The sequence below is a fragment of the Haliaeetus leucocephalus genome, unplaced genomic scaffold (genome assembly GCF_000737465.1).
Source record: "Haliaeetus leucocephalus isolate CR32 unplaced genomic scaffold, Haliaeetus_leucocephalus-4.0 Scaffold244, whole genome shotgun sequence".
Classification (NCBI taxonomy): domain Eukaryota; kingdom Metazoa; phylum Chordata; class Aves; order Accipitriformes; family Accipitridae; genus Haliaeetus; species Haliaeetus leucocephalus.
In genome coordinates this window covers 17,227-35,280 of record NW_010972680.1, presented here as the reverse complement: position 1 = coordinate 35,280, position 18,054 = coordinate 17,227, and positions in this window count along the sequence as shown.

The window sequence follows — 18,054 nt, the reverse complement described above, 5'->3', positions numbered from 1 at the left end:
GAAGCCACACATACTGTGACAAACTGAAATTATCTCTAGGGTGTTCATCTGTCAAAAAAGTTAATTCACATCTCATCTGCTTTCTGAATGAGATGAAAATGAGTCTGCTACATTACTTCTGCTGTCAAAGGAGAGGATGGATTCAACCCCCTTTAAAGTGACTGTGAATTTTACTGTCTTTGCCTGAAGAGCGAGTACATAGGGTTTGACTTCATCTGCAGGAAATTAACCTTATCTCATGTGTGGAGAACAAGGAGATATGTCCAAAAGACTTTCAGATTTGGTCCTTTAGGCCTAAAAAAAAATTCATTTAACTTTTAGCTTGTGTCTGCCTTCTTGAAGTTTTCTGATTCAATTGATTTTGAAAAGTGTCTGAACAACATCACTCTTTGGGAAGAACCAATGTCTCCGCACTCCTTGAGCGCTTGTTTTAACCAGGAAATTAGAATTCAGCAACTTGCACAGAGAGGGAGGGTAGAGACACAAATGTTCTTGGGGAGTAGGAAGAGTTAGGAACCAACTGTTAAAAAGACCTGCCCCTTTCACTTACAGAAGTAACTACAAAGCCATCATTGTCCAGCCTGAGACTGAACTGGTGAACTGAAAATAAGGTAAACTCCATTTCCTTGCCCTCTGCCAAATCTTCACTCAGTCTTTATTTTTACTTATTCTCTTTAATTATTTAGTTATCAAAGCTCCTGTGAGCTCATCATTCTCCCCCTAAAAAAATCACTAATGCCATCCACAAGCAATGAAGCATCCAGACCAGTTTAATACAAACATTTCTCTACTGCAGTCTCCCATTTCCATTGCCCTGTGTCTGACATGACCCCTTTCCTGTCCCTTCAGTCTTTCCATCTCTTACATTTTGCATAGTCAGCCCCCCAGTCTAAATACTGGGACCTGTTCAGGACAGGGGTCTACTTGTCTTCCGAAGATGCAACTTTCATATATACTGCAGACCAAGTATGCAGAAAATGGTTCCCCCAGCAGTGAATTGACAGTGATAACTTCGTGAGGGTGCCTGTTGGGTAGAGATCTAAACTCTGAAGGTGCAGGAGGTAAAGACAATTCTGCTCTGTCTGAACATTCGTAAACTGGGGCATCAGTCAGAGGCAGCAGACCAGAGAGCAGCACAGAGGTTCCTGAGCTAAAAGAGCCAGAAAATCATAAATATACAGCCTAGTATTGATCAGGCAGCTTGAGTCAGAATCTGTTCATGAAATGCATTTGCTTGCTAATGAACCCTATGACAACACTTTCTCCATCTCTCCTGTTGTAACTGTGCTATTGCTTATCAAAGAAAGCAGTCAGAAGAAAGCAACAGAGAGCATGAGCGTTGTGCTCAGCAAGGACAGTACTCATTTAAGAGACAGTTGTCTGGGTAACAGCCTTGTTCCCTGAACTATTTTTGCATTTTTAGCCATTGTTCAGTACAATATGGGGATGTAGTCCACAGTTCAGGACTCTCCTCCCTCAGGAGATTTTCTTTTATCACCACAGTCCCCATCCACATTCCCATTTTTGCCATAAACCCTATATTTTTCATCAGCTCAGACCTTCATATTCTTGCTCAGTGAGTGAAAGCAGTTGTGACTACTGTGATTTTGCAATGTTCAGTGTGGTGAAGGTGCTTTAGGTAAGGCAGACCAGGCCCTTCAGGGACATGGTCAGAGGAACATCTTGTTTCAAGTTCTCAAATGGCTTCAGCAGAAGACAAGTGCTGAGAGATTCAGCTCTGTGAAAACGGATGCAGATCTGAGCATGTGAAAGAACTGAGCGCTTGGCATCTTAGAAGCCTTAGTTGTACAGATAGCTAGACATTAAACAGGAGTTTTCTGGGTCACACTGATGATTTCAGGTGCCTAAGTCGTCATCTTAATCTGAGTCAATGTTGTTTTCAGGCACTTTGTTGTGGAGCACATTAGGATGGGTGTTCTGAAGTCATGAAAATTGTATTGAAAAAAATATTATTTTGAAAAATGTACTACAACTATTATTGTGACCTTTCACACTCCTCCCCGTTCCCTGGCCTTTCAAATGCCTAGGCAAACATACAGTCTTTGCAACACACCCGAAGGACATCTTTTCAAGTATGCTACGCTAATCTAATATTAATGCAATACATAGAGATTGCAAGAACAAAGTTGGGATCCATGGCAATGTTCACATTTAAAAAAAAAACCAAAAAACTGAAGAGATGAAGAAAGACTTTCCTGAGACCTGCTGCTGCATGATTTGCTGGTGAATAATAATGTACTGCACCATCCCAGTGGAGGATAGACATCCTCAGTTAGGATGGTTACAATCCTCAGTACCCACCTGCTTCTTCAAAAAGAACGCCAGCAGCAGCACTCCTCTTGGTACCCATGGGGTCAGGATCAAATCTCTTGCCATCACGATGGCTCTTACATTATTTCCTTCTTTTAATTTTTGCTCCTGATGTAAAGCAAGATGGCTCAGGTCTCCCAAATCAATTCCACATTTCCAGCATTTCTCTGTTTGCCAGGACATCTGATCTGCACAGTGGTCCATCTATTTGAACATCTGCTGCAGATCTGTGGCCTAGATCCATCTGTCAGACTCCACAGTCCCAGCCTCAAAGATCTCAGTCAGGTGAACGCCAGCCAAGTAAAATTGTTCATGGGCAGTATCCAATATCACAGGAATCTGCCTCTTCTCATATCATGACATTGATATAGGCCTGGAAGATTTCCTGAAGTTAGTGAAATTACATTAGTGGCACTCAGCAGGGTGAAGGACATTAGGAACTGAAGTAAACTTTCATCACCCCATAATGCTGTCATCTACTTTACTGTTTCCAGGTTAAAAGATTTAATTCACAGTAAAACCTGTCCTTAGGATGTGACTTTTGAAAAACCTGCATTAGCCAACTTTACAGTTTCTTCTCCTAAGAGCCCAAATGACAGCTTTAATTTCCTCATCTTGTTTTTAAAACTGAGAGTTTCTGTTGCAAACTGGGCAAAAAATGGAAATAAAGCTCACAACCATATCATCAAAGGGACAAATCCATAGTCCTCAGGCCAAAATTCTTACTATGGTCACAGTGACAGCTTTGCCTGTGAAAGGAGCTCTGGTTTGTCTTGCATGCACATGCAAGGATTTGCTCGCTCGCTCTTTAGGAGGAGATCTCAGTTGCATGATTTTACCTTCTGAGACAGACAACAGACAATAAGGCATGTGGAAATTTCAGGGAGAATGTGAAGTGAAATTTTCAAAAACACTTAGTAATTATAAGAGTTTGCTTTCATCGAAAGTAAGATTTTACAACTTATTTCAATGAGAAAGGAACTGTACCCAGGGCAAGCCCTTTAAAAAGTTTTCCCATATGCAAATACTCAGATTTGAATATTTATTTACAGAAATGCTTCACTGATCGTTAGCATCACAAGTGCTGCAGAGGTCAATTTAGTATTTCCCCAGAAACAACTTTTCCTAAGAATGAGACAATAGGAGTTTTGCTGTGGCTCTGCTTCCCTGCAGACAGGAGCAGAGGCACAGGCTCATTCACCAAGGTACCCCAGCAGACCCAGAAATCATTGGACTGAGGTCCTTTCTTCAAATACAGACTTCAAGTAATGTTTTATCATGGGTTTATGTAGTACCTTATGGACTACTGACAAGCTTTTGCCCAGAGGAGCCTGTAGTTTCAAAGACACAGCCAAATACTAATTAAACTGAAATGCACCACTAACTTGCCACTAGAAGTCTCCTCTGCAGTAGATCTTTGCCTGTGCCCGTTATGGCTATACAAAAGACATGGAAACGCCCTGGTGTTCAGAGCACTCATCAATTAAAAAACAGAGATTAAAATATCAATGTTATTACATTGATAACATTGATTGTTATTACATTGTTATTACATTGATTGTTATTACATTGTTATTACATTGATTGTTGTTATTACATTGATTTCCTTCTATGTTCTGAAGGAAACATAGACATTTAGCTCCTTGGGCTCCAAAATGTTTAATTTAAAGAACTAAGAAGACTATCTCTGCAATAATGTTATATTATTATGTTTATTACTGTTTCTGCCTCTCCAGTAACAACTTTTCCTATAACCATAGATCTCAAGCTACTCACATTACTATGATGATATAATTTGTAATGTTTAGCCATAGGGTAAGCACAATTTCCTTTATGAATTGCATACTTATGTTCATACAGTAAATTTTTTCCTTGAAAGCCTTGTGTAGGTTTTACCAATATACGTGCAGTTCATGGACATTCTGAAAAGATAAGCCAAATTGTCTGTCTCAATTAAACCTTGTATTTAAAATCTCTCCTATAAGTAGAAATAATGATACCTAATGATTAGGTAATAATAGCTATGCTGGCTTTAGGTGGAAAAAAAAATACAGACTTGGAAGTGTGAGCATGCATCCTGGAAGCAGTGTATTCCCTGAGGAATCCTTCCCCTGCTTATCATGCTTTGATAATTTAAGATTGTATTAAAAAGCATTTATTACTAAATTAGCATTTTTTAATTCATTTAAAGACAAAAATCCTACAATCATGAACTAACTGTAATTAGCCTGATACCATCAACCTGACCAAATATGTGACTGAGAATAACTCAGTCCCCTTAGAGCTATTTGTTACAATGGGCTTCTGACAGTGAAACCTACAGAAAACATTTAACTGTCCCCACTGCTCCTGATCTGAAGAAACACTTAAACATCAAGAGAGAGAGTTTTACCCTATAATCTCAAAATGCCAAGCTCCACCCTGGTGTCCCATCCTCTGCATTCAATCTTAGATAACAAAAATCTGCATTTTCTTCATGTAACTACAGTGTATAAGATATAACTGATATTATAGTGAGAACTGAATATGAAAACTGTAGGCACAGTTTAAATCCAGCATGAAAATAAACACAGGATTTAGAGTATTGAACGTATCGCTCATTCTTGTAATGATCATGTATATAAAAATCTCCTCTGTAAAACCAGTAACCCACAAAAACTGTAGTCTGCCATAACAACATGACAAAAAGTTTGAGGCACAGAATCAAAATGTAATGTGATGTGGAAAACAGGGACTGCAGCAAATGGCTCTGATATACAGGTTCCCATAGGGTCTTCTCCATGCTGTAGAAAGCTCCTTCAAGTTCAGTGTCAAGAGACAATAGGAAGAGCAGGACTTGTTTCCTCTCCAGAGGATAAGCTCAAGAACAGAGCCTGGAGCTGCACTTTAGGCAAACTCTGAACTCACTCAAAGTAGTTCCCATCCAAGCGCTGCTGCTACGCTCATACTGAGCTCCTAAATTGCCAGGTACTGATGCTGGGGCTGATGGAGGATGCAAACAGAAGAGGTGACAAGAGCTCTTCTTGCATTTAGTCCCCAGCTGATAGCACTGCACTTGAAGAACACCATGGATGCTTTCCTAAGGTAGAAAATTGCTATACAGGTCAATACCAAGCTAAACAAAACTGAAGAGCTGAGACATTTCTCTATTTAATGTAAAACCCAAGTGATTTGTTGACTCCTTTTTATGTTATGACATGTTAAGCACTGCAATGTAAGGTTCTGGATGAGCACATCTCTAATTCAGACCATTGACAACAAAGTAGTTAAAAAATTCTATCAAAAATAACATTTGGCAAGGCATGCCAGATCACTTAGAAAGCAAATACTGTCACTAGGGTTATGACTTGACTTTTTGCTGTGCGATACATATTAATGAGGAACAATGGGCTGGAGCTTTTGTTAAAAGAACAGTTCAAAAAATAAAACATTTTTGCTTCAAAGTAGTGACAGGTTCAGATTCTTACACATGTCAACATGGAGAAATCTTGCCTCTTCAATTAAGGTCAAATGCATGTGGAGCTTTACTCATGCTACCTGATTTCTGAGGATAAATAAATGTGTTCAGAAGGGAAATCCAATCGCTAATACATTAGCTGTATTTAGGTTAGAACAAGAACTTGCAAAATATGGCTCCTCTCCTACGTATCTTTTAATTTCCATGTAACAAAATATAGAGCAATATTTAAAAAATATTTTATATATAACTGAGTACAACAATATTTAATTCCATGAATAATTACAGGATCTAGTTATGCTGACCAGACTATTTCAGGCAATGAAAATCATATAATGACAGCATCACTGTTTCAAGAGGGTGCAGTCTAAATAGATACAGCAAGAAGAAAAACTAGGACATACAAACACAAGATTAAGAATGAAGGTAGAGAGAGATTTTGGTAATATGCAAGGGCTCTAATATAAACTGGGAGTAAAACCATTGCTTTTGAACTCTTACCTGCAAGGGTTGAGGGGAACAAAATTATAGTCTATGTACCAGATAGAAAACCAGGTAAGCATCATATAGGGATATAATCATAAAGTCATGCAAGCCCATGGTGATGTAATAGATTTTAATCAATGGTCATACGAAATGCAGGTTGGATGCTTTACCTTCCCCCCACCCTGCCAAGGATGAACTCATTTTCATACTGATGTATCTATTTTTGGCTACTTAAAATTTTGGGTATGTAACACAAAATTCCTCTTTCTGCTCAGGCTTTGGATAAGACTTCTGAAGGAATTTGTTTGTTGAGAGAAAATCAGGTTCTGAAAAGATTAACACAATTTAGCTTCCTTTGAGCAGAAAACCTCCTAACCTCAATCAATGATTAACACTCTTTCCCCAAATGTAACTGAAAAATCCCTTGATATGACCACTAGTACACTTGCATGGGGCCAACTAACAACTCCAAATCAAACTTTATCTGCCATGGGGCAGGAGCATGCAGTTTCCGAACAAATAGCATGCAGTAGATGATAAATAGTAACTGATTGTTTGTTTCCATCATGTCACCACTTGCAAATGTGAAACTCAGTAATGTAGTTGTTCAGTATCCAGAATATGGCTGCCTAAGATTATATAACATAATGTAAACCTGTGTTTGTTTGCTACGTACAGCACTACTGCTTCTGATTTTCAGTTTCATGATGGGATCTACTGATTTACTAGACCATATATTAAGTTTCAGAGGAGCTTAATCCAACCCATAACAATATTTAAAAGTAATTTTAGTTGGCTGTGGAAGTACCACTTCAGAGACTGTTCTTCACTGTGCTTCAGCTGTTCTTTCTTCCCCTCTTGATCCCCCAAAGCAGAAAAGGTTAATGATGGCAACTTTGGTGGATGATCATTTTCCTTTCTTAAAGTAGTATCTGTGAAAATGATTCAGCTGCAATTATTGTGTCTGTTCTGATCCCTGTGTGCAGAATAGTTTCTAGATTTCATCTTACAAAAAGTCAACATAAAATAACTAAGCAGTTCTGGGAGCAGGGAGGGACTGGACCAGAACTTGAACTTCCCCTACTGCCCACTAGTCTACAGTTATTAGTCTTCATGCACTGTCATGGTCAATGAATCACAATGAGCAAAGAGGAGTGGAGTGAGTCTCTGAAAAGTAAGGGCAGTGGCTAGCAGACACAGGGGAGGTAGGAAGTGCATGTTAGAACTATCTCAAGCCAAACAAACATTTGAGCCAGACTCTCCTGCTTGCTAGGCAAAAAGCCTCACCAGTGAGCATAAGAAAAGTAGACGCTGGTCCTTCATCTGGTGTTCATGTTTTTAAGAAGGATAGGCTTAATTTAATTCTCTGAAATAACTTTTCCAAGCTTTTCACACTGAGGACATTCAAATGGACTGAAGTGCCTTACCCCCAGAGCAGCAAGGGAGAGCAAGAGGACCTGTGTCCTCAGCAGAGCTGACTAGCCCCCCCCCTCCCAGGACCTTCTTCCATGCAATGGCCTCTCTGGATCTCACTCAACCCCTCTCCTTCAACAGCAACAGGGTCTCCTACAGGACGTATATCTTTACTCATTGCAGAGTTCAGCTTTTAGGCATTGAAGTCTGTCACTGGTTCCAATTCTCACAGCTCCCTGACATAACCCAGCTCACAGGCTGCAGGACCTCATTGACAATGAGAATTCAATTGCCTTAATGGTAAAATGACCGTCAAAGAAAACCTGTTCATGCTTACATGGGAAAGTGCAGACACTATTCATTCCAGTATTGCCACAGACTGGATGTTACAGAGGTAGAATAATAGCCACATAAAAGGTGAAAGAGTTTACTAGCATTGAGGTCCACATGGCAGAGAGTTGAGCTGAATCATCTTTTGACCTGTGATATTCCAGTAATGCTTTATGATCTAAAAGATTTTTCTATTTATACAGGTTTATACTGTGGCCTTACAGTGTATTTTGTGCTCAGACTGGTCAGGGTGTTTTTTTCCTTTGGGTCTTCTGTGCCCTTGCAGCAAAGAAGCAAGAAATAGGACAGGGAACAAAGGAAAAAGAAAACCACAGATCGTCACAGTTATGGAGTCTATAAATGTACTTATGACACAGGTGCTAAACAAGATTGTATGTGAGCTACCACACATTCATCTGTTTTGTCCTGCTGGTTGAAACCTTTCTTCAGGTAAATCCAGTGTAGCTGAAAGGTACCAAATTAAAGTAAGGACTTGTAATTATCTGTAGGAGCTACCATATGAATAGCTGCAGTGTGAATCTCTTCCATACTGCCTATTCTTACCTGCCAACAAGTTAAACATATAAAGGGGGGAATATTTAGGGAAAGATAAAACACACAAGAGCAGAATCTCAGTAGGTGTACATCTGTACTGCTCCTTTCAAACTAAAGAAAGTTTTAAGCTCATTTTGATGAAAAGGACTAATGAAATACAAAATTACATTGAACTTTTCGGGGTTGGAATGTGCTCTTAAAAACTCAGCTATTGTTCTGTTGATGGCTGTTCTGCCTGAATAGATTTTCCCTTTGGCCTCAGACACAGAGACAAGGAAGAAAGAGACAAAATTGCCTTTCCATCTAACAGCTCCTAAAGAGGTGTTGAAACAGGAAACTACATAAATAAGGAAATGAGCTGCAGCTTTTCTCCGCCTCTGTTAGGCACAAGATGTGAATGAATTCAGGTCTGATGGAGAATACAAGTCTACTGCACCTCAGATAAAGAGTCTGGTCTCTTTGTCTAAAAACTGAAGAATTTCCAGATGAGGTCAGCTCCCTGACAGTATAGAAGTACTTACCACACTGGAAAGAAAAATAACAGAAGAGACAAAGAAGAACACACAAGAGATTGCTACAAGATACCTTCCTCAAGGTATGGTTCTGTGAGCATGTTATAACTAGAAAGAAAAAAAAAGGATGGACAGTGAAATAAATTACATGAGACTTAGTTTTGGGACATGCCAAGTGTCTGCATATCAATTCCCAGTGCTTATCACCATCAGTCGTGTAGGGCTCAAATAAAAATCTATTGTTATTATAGAGTGCCCAAAGGAGAGTCCAAAGGAAGAATCTGCCCTAATTAGTGCCCAAATTCTGTACAAAATAAATGCAGAACAGTCTTAAGTACAACTGCTGTACTGAGAGATGTAAGTTTCCAGGTCAGTGCTCACAGAAGAACATGGCAAACTCTTATTTTAAATCTTCTACCTGGTCATCTTGCCAGGTTTCCCCTGCTTCTTCAGCTGTAAGTATGGCACTTTCACTCATATTTTCCCTGTCATTTATTATTATGTAGGCCTATATCCCAGTCATTTCTTTTGCAACCTAAAGCATCCTTTTCCAACCTGAATAATGCTATGCAGTATTCAAAATGGGGGAAGAGAGCTATAGAATAATGGAATAATAGAATGTATCATGGAATAATGTTGTATTCTGTTTTGTTCTCTATTCCCTTCCCAATCATTCCCATCTTTGTGGTTACCTTTTCAACCGGTATTGAGTATTAAGATATTTTTTATCAAACTTTTGCAAAATCTCCTATATTTCTTTCCTAATTTTGTATAGTTGTGTAGATGGAGTTACCTCCATCCTCAGTCTCCTCACTCACATTTTCATTTGCAAATGTCAGCACGGAAGTTAGCCTGATGATTTCTCACCCACTTATTCAATATCAGTCTGTTCCTCTGTAGCTCTTCTAACTCATCTTTAATTTTTTATTTAAAAAAATCTGAAAAACTCTGTATCATCAGCAAATGGTATCATATCACTGTTCACTTCTTTGTGGAGACAGCTTATGAATTTGTTGAGCAGTGCTGGTACCAGCACAGATGCTAGCAGAAGGTGTTGGAAACTTCTTTCACCTGTAAAACCTGACTATTATTCAGCCCACATAAGTCATGGCTGACCAGACCACCCACATCTTTGAATCCTTCTGAGAACTCAAATATACCACTCAGCAATTCTTTCCGAATATGTCACGTTCATTCATATATGTGCTGCTAGAATAACAGTTATGACCTGTACATAAGGCAAATAGTCATTAATTTAGATCAGATCCACAGCAACTTTTAAAAAATGATTTTGTTACATGCCAAGTCCTCAGATAATAGAACAAATTTAAAGGATAAACTATATATGGCCACTAATAGTTCACATTCTTGAACAAGTAATTACTAAAAAGCAAGCCCAGAACAGAAAAGAAACTTAAACAGACATATCTATAGCTCCTTTTTTTTCTTTTTTTTTTTTTTGTGATAGTCTTACATTGACCATACCTGCCATTTACTTCCATTAAATTGCTCATGGAATAAAGCACTCTTTATCCTGAATAAGAGAATCACAACCTTGTCTTTAATGGGGTTCATGTCTATCCAATACCAGCCATATTTATTTAATAGCAGGAACTCCAAGCACTTTCCTGTGATTTTCTGAGCTCTGCCTTTGACCCTATTTATTACCTGGACTTTCTTTTTAGGAAAAGGTAACAAACTGGAAGTTTCTGTCGGATGCTCAAAGTCAACAGTACTTGCTCATACTGACAAGAAGAGAGATTAAAAGAATCTGAAAAGACCCAAAATGAAAACTGGAAATTTAACGGTGGGTTGGAGCTGTCAGCTTGTTTTTATCAGATCTCAACCTTATTGCAGGTCTAACCATCCATGGCAGATTGATTAGGGTTGTAAGTTACATCTCTGTTCTATGAGACAGGCTGTCCTGGTTTCAGCTGGAATAGGGTTAATTGTCTTCCTAGTAGCTGGTATAGTGCTATGTTTTTGAGCTAGGTATGAGAAGACTGTTGATAACACTGGTGTCTTCAGTTGTTGCTAAGTAATGTGTAGTCTAAAGTCAAGGATTTTTCAGCTTCTGATGCCCAGCCAGCAAGAAGGCTGGAGGGGCACAAGAAGTTGGGAGGGGACACAGCCAGGGCAGCTGAACCAAAGTGGCCAACGGGGCATTCGATACCATGTGATATCACATCTAGTATAGAAACTAGGGGGAGTGGGTGTGGGGGGATAGACGCTCAGGGACTGACTGGGCATTGAGCAGCAAGTGGTGAGCAATTGCAGTGTGCATTATTTGTATATTCTAATCCTTTTATTATTACTGTTGTCATTTTATTAGTGTTATCATTATCATTATTAATTCCTTCTTTTGTGTTATATTAAACCATTCTTATCTCAACCCATGAGTTTTGCTTCTTTTCCCGATTTTCTCCCCCATCCCACTGGGTAGGAGGGGGAAGTGAGTGAGCAGCTGTGTGGTGTTTATTTGCTGGCTGAGATTAAACCACGACACAGACTTAGCATTTCCCTAGTTAACCCTTTGTGCCTTGCAAGACTCTTTCTGTGGAAAATAAAGCCACTCACTGCAGCAACTGGAGAGTGAGAACAACAGTGAGCAGGAGTTTGGGTGCTGTTACAGAAAGGGCAAGCATGGGCGTCCAATTGTATGAAGCACTAGGAGGTGCATGAACAAAAGGAAGGATGGTGAACAGCAGCGTGAGTGAGGACCCTAGAGTCTATTACCACCTGAAGAGGTGGGAGACTGATTTATTCAGTAATGTGAATTGGCTGTGCTTGTTAACAACCAGAGCTGAAGAAGAGTGTCTTTAGTTGCAGCTCATGCAGGGTCCAGTACATTTACATACAGAAAGAAAATAATTTGGTTGTACTGTTCATCACTGAAACTCTTCCTGGGTAGAGATAATACCACAGAGGTAAATTTACAGTACCCAACAATTAAGAGAAGATCTTACGATGATCTCAGCTTTTCCTCCACAAATTCTCACGGCACTTGCTTTACTTCAGAGAAGTCACATTACAGGCACTGAGTACCACCAAATGTTTCTACACTTAAAGATATACTTTTAAGGTATAAATGATGATTAGGCAACTGTTTCCCATAGGAAGTGAATGAGATTTGGTACTCTATTTCCCTATGCACTTCTAAAATATCACATTGAATTTCTGCCCATGAAAAGAGATAAATCAGCTAAGAACTTGATTTACCTCTTTCATAGGGCTGAAATTCCATGAAAGAAAATGTCTTTGTACAAAAGACTCACATCAAAACTCAGAAATCTTATCAGCTTTATGAAAACCAATGCTTTGCTAGCATATATTCTATTTATTGTATTGTATACTTGCTTGTATTATATGATTCAGCCACAGTTCATTCCAACTTTCTTAAAAACAATAAGGAAGTACCTTTCCTTGAGTTCTCTGTGTCATTAAGTTCAGAGAAAGGGTAGTTTTGTTGCATTGGATTCAGGAAATGGGAGGTCTCTATATGCAAAGAACCCTCATAAGATTTGTCCCCAAGTACTTTTTCCATGTGCTGACCTAATTCCCCATCTCTATATCTCTGTACTCACTGACCATTTTAGTTGTGTTAGTGATCTAATCCTCATGTTCTCAAACTACAAGCACTGGACTCCTGAGCATTGCTTTGACAGAGCTAATTTCTTAGAAGTCGTAAAATCCCACTTGACACAAGGGGCTATTTACCATTTTATACTGAACCACACAAACAGCCTGCAGTACAAAACAAGCACCATTTGCAAGCTCTAGTTTGCAAAGCAGGTAACGGAGCCTGAAAAGATGACTCATTCTTCACTGTAGCATTAGCTTATATAGAAACTTGTACTTTAAAAAATAAAACAAAACACTCTGTTCTATCATTTCTCAGTAACCATGGAGCCATGTGGGGAAAAAAAAACACCCAAACCCAACACTAACAAGAAAAGCTGTGCTATTTTGTGGTCTCTTATATGACAAGAATTACTTTTATGATTTCACTAATACATCTGAATGATCAGTATTATCTTTATATGCTAAACAATAGCTCCTTGCCACTGTATGTCCATCCCCTTTTTCACTGTTACATTTTCCCCCCACTCCACCCCCCCATAAGATTGCCTTTCTAGAGTCAAGCCACTGTATACCAGAAACTGCACACAAGCAATAACAAAAGAGTTAAACATTTACCATCTCATAAAATGATTTTAGCCAGCAGGATTTTCTAGTAACATATAGTACAGACTAGATGCTGAGCAATTCAGTATCTTCACAATACTTACAATTAGGAGGTTTTAATTACCTGCTTGACAGGGACCTTTTCTTCCATGATTTATGAGGTGAATAATTAAGTACATGTTATAGGTGCAATTGTTGTATCAGTCAATAGTCTACCATCAATACAAGTATATGCCATATGACAAAAATCAGAGTGATTCCTTGGTGTAATAACCTGTGTTCCAAGATTTGAAATAACTCAACCATTCCCAAGGAATAAGGAAAGGAGCAAAACAGCAAAACAAAACAGGCATTTTCCTCTGTTATGATTCTGTTCATCCAGTTGTGTTAACGTCTCATCTGCTTACTCTTCTGAAGTTTTAAAGGACATTCAGAATCCCTTCAATGGTGTTTCCTAAACTATTGCAATCTTCACTAGAGTGAAATTTGATCCTATCAAAATTGATCAAAATTCCCATGCATTGTAATGCTAGCAATTCACTCAGTGCAGAGGGTGTTTCCACAAGGAGAATGGCTTGAATATCAGTCAAATACTTTTAAAAATAATCTTTCTCCCTCTGCATCAAGCATTGCTGTTTAGCTGCTATAGACCCTCCAGAGATGGTAACATCTATAACTACTGCTGATCTGTTTGGCAAGTTCTGCATCTGCGTGTGTTTAGCCACAGCTTATGAGTCAAGCTAAGTAAAAAAGAGGTGTAGAGGTGGGTGTGCAGTAAAGGGTAGGTAAGAGTAAAGTATGAGAAACTAGTGAAAGTAATCAATAGCTGTCATCCCAATACTGATGCCCTTCTACAGTCCCCCTCCAAAGTCATTTGCCCACTATGACACGTGTGTATGCAGCATGCAAAAAGCATGGAAATTGTGTAGTACAACATTCATTTAGCAGCCCACCATGTGGCAATGAAGTAAGGTAACTTTGTTGTATACTCAGCCCCATCTCACACAACAGACATTGAGAGGTAAATGCAAGAAGCTACAGTTGACAAAATTCACAGAGAAACCAGGATTTTGCTAAAAGAACAGCCATATTTATTTTATATTCTTTTACGTATCAGCTTGCTGGCATCCAGCCCCTGCCAGTAAAAACCACACTTTAGGTTAACAGTAAAATTTGTGTGTAATCAAAGTGGTCTTTCTTTTCAGAAGAACCTCCTAGGCCTCTTGAATTTTTCTTTGCTGTTGACAGCAGTAACACCTTCAATAGAAATACTGCATGCTCTTATGACATAGTCATTAACTTTCATCTGATCTCTAATTCCTTGAGTACAGACCTTTAAAACCAGCATCTTGAGTATACTTTCAGTTGCATTAATTTCATGATACAGTAGCCAAGTATGGCATTACTCTTGTGCAATGAAGTCAGGTTTGGTTTTTTTTTTTTGCAAAAGGACACAATGCTCCTGAGAAAGACAATTTCCAAATATGTCTGTAACGTCTACAAGATCAGAAGTTCTTCAAAAACAACTGGGGTCCTCTTCATATTTCTGAAATTCAAACTTGGCTGACTTGTTTAGGGGGTTTTTTGTAGCTTTCAAAATCAGCACTTTCCCCTACGATATCTATATATAAACAAGCAGCTTAAGTGTGAGTCTGTCCCTGTGGAAACAGAATAAGGAACTGCTGGTGACAGGGCAGACAAATCTATTCTTTTTTGTGAGCTCCATGTTGGCTTGTAAAAATTTTTTTGAGCAACATCTTCTCTATTGCAGCCTCCAGGTTGGGATAATTTTTGTCTTTTATTGAAATTCAGCTGTTATCTGATAGAGAATGAAGAAAAGGAATTTGCCTTTTGCCAGGGAGATTAGGTAATACCTGAATTTGGTCAAACATGTCCATGCTAAGCATCATATACCTGTGAACTCATGATAGATAAACAGCTCTCCTACAGATAACATCCTTACTATAAGGCCATGATTTCTTGTTTTGTTGCCATTTGTACAAGGATATAGCCAAAAGAAAACAAAATATGATCTCCACAGTCTTGTAGGCCACTGAGGACAGTCACGGAAGTGACACCCTGATTTGCTTTCCCAGGAAAAAGCTGTCCAGTGCCAGGAAAATGCCCCAGGATTTGAACGTATGATGTTTTAAGAAACCAACTTCTAGGTATGGTAAAAACAACTAGCTACTCCAGAGATCCCTTGGGAATTGTAATTTCAGCAGCTGAGGTTGAAAAGCCAAAGGGGATTCAGTACAAGACACAACTGAGCAGTTCACTGGTGGTAGTGAGATGAGCAGTATTTTAAATTTTTTAAAGTAGTTTGAGACATATGTCTGTTATAGCTTTATGATGACAGGAGAGCCATCAAGTCAAAGCTGATCTGCTAGAGCTCTGTGACAGCTGGGGGAGACAGCAGAAGTAGAGGGGATTTTGCAGGTTGCATCAGCAGATCAGTTTGGGACCAAGTATCAACATTGCAAAAGTTGCTGCAGGCTCACAGCACTGTTGAAAATTCACAATGGATCTGAAGGGGACTGCTGCTCAGATCTGAAGAGCTGTAGCAAAACAGCAGATGCTGATGGGTTACTGTTAGCTACATTTTAGGACTGAGGCTAATTAACAAAACCTTCATGACACCTGCCCACATGATACCTAGCTCTAGTGCTGCTATTAACTACTCAGAGGCAGAAGTAATACATTTCCTGAACAGAAGAGACAGAAATCCATTATGAAATGCTGACTTCTGCCTTTAGCAGTTGTTGTGAGGTTGCAACTGTTTTCAAGCAAAGTCTAGCCTAGCACAGTGGATCCTTCCCATTTTTAGAGAAACATCACTGCAGTGGAAGTAACTTTCTCTGGCCTCAATGCAAGAGTTTCTCTCAGTTCAATCCCAAAGTTCTGTGGCACTCAAGCAAACATAAGTGGCAAGTCATTTTCTGTAGTGAAGCAGATACCAAAAGATAAGGATGAAACATAAAAGAAAATAGTGTGTTGATAATGAGAAGTATTCAAAATGATCCATATGTATATCTGTGCCATCTTAGAAGAGACACTTCAAGCCTATACTGCTGACGTTTATCAGTAAGCACAATGATGCTTTGTACTGACATGTCATACTGAAAGTTGCCTTAGGTTTATGCTCACCTTTTCAAGTTCCCCCTGTAGTTTCATCTAGAGAACTTATTTTTACTTACTCATCTGGAAGAGGACACAGTTTTTGCTTTTAAGCTACAATAGAGAAGTTGGAGTGGCAGAAGGTCCAGCTGATGGACAGCTATTGAGGGACTAATTGTATATCATGCATAGGATGCCACTAAAACAGTACAGATAGGAGAAAGGAAAAAAAATAATTGGACTAGGAATGAAGAGATCATAACTGCAATTGATCAGCTCAATCCCCGTCACTTGTTACTGCAACAACTGATTGTTTACATAACTTGTAAATAGTGACACATGTACTAAGGCAAAGTACAAATACAAACGATTGATGAGGTATATGTAACCAAAATGCAACTTAAAGTATAATGATACTTTAAATCATCTCCAACATGGGCATTACTGTATTTTAAAACATGGTTTGGAGGCACTGAAGCCAGAAAACAGGAAAGAAATTTGCTTGAACAACCAGGCCTAGAATACAGGATTTCTTAACTATCTCCAAATTCAAGACCCTTAAACAACACAGACTCTAGATTTCAAAAACAGCTGAGGATATCCAGTGGTCTCTGGGTCCAGGTTGCCTTGGACAGAGGAAGGAATGATATAGTATGTGGGGAGTGGACAAAAGAGACAGTCCCCAAGATCTCAACATTAGGGTTTTTTCCTGTGTTGAGAATAGCTACTAAGCTCATTTAAAACACACTTATGAAGGCAAGTTATTGGCACTGGAGAAGCAAAAGTAAGCATCCAGGTCCATGTTTCCCCAGTTGCTACACAGGCTCCCAGTGAGGATTGTGAGGGGATTAGGAGGCACAATTGTCAGGCAGACATAGCCATGCACCCAAACGTAGGAGGTCAAGAACAGTTTTTCTTTATTGTGTTTTTCTGTTTCACTTAGTTCCTTCTTGTGCTCTAGTCCTCTCCAGAATGGGAATTAAGTTACTATGAGAAAAGGCAATTTGACTGTTACTGCCAGCCTGGAGAGACCATAATCTGCCCACTCTTGAGCTGATCTACAGGCACCCTGTACAATTTATTACCATGGTGCTACATGAAGGAGGATTACAGAACACCAACTGTCATGACTCATTATGCAGCATCTCATGCAGCACATAAAGGCTTCCTGCAATGTTCCTGAAAGCTAGGGGAGATAACAGTAACTTAATAAAGCACAGCTCTGTGAGGTGTTGCTGTTTACTTAATACACAGTTGTCAGTCACATACATGCCACTCCAGGTATCCAATCTTTAAGGAAATAAAAGTGCAGTAGCTTTTCAGAAAGCATTGACAAGAAGGTCCCATTTTCCCTATGGGCTCAGGACTCATCATCAGTTGGCAGCCAAGATACCTAGTGTCTCTGATCAGCACAAGAGTTTCCAGAAGGGGTCATTCGATCCAATGCTTAGGACTTCTAAAATAAAAAAAAATGGCCAGAATGGTATCTCAAAAGGACCTGTCAAATTTCCTGCTTTAGGACCTAAAACAATTGGAGAATTTTAATGTAAAACCCCTGAAAACCTTGTCTGATCCTCTTAAAATCAGGTAATGCACCTACTGGTGCACCTTGAGTCATACAAGAGCAGGAGATAAATTGCTGGATAAAGCATCAGGTCAGTCTGATGG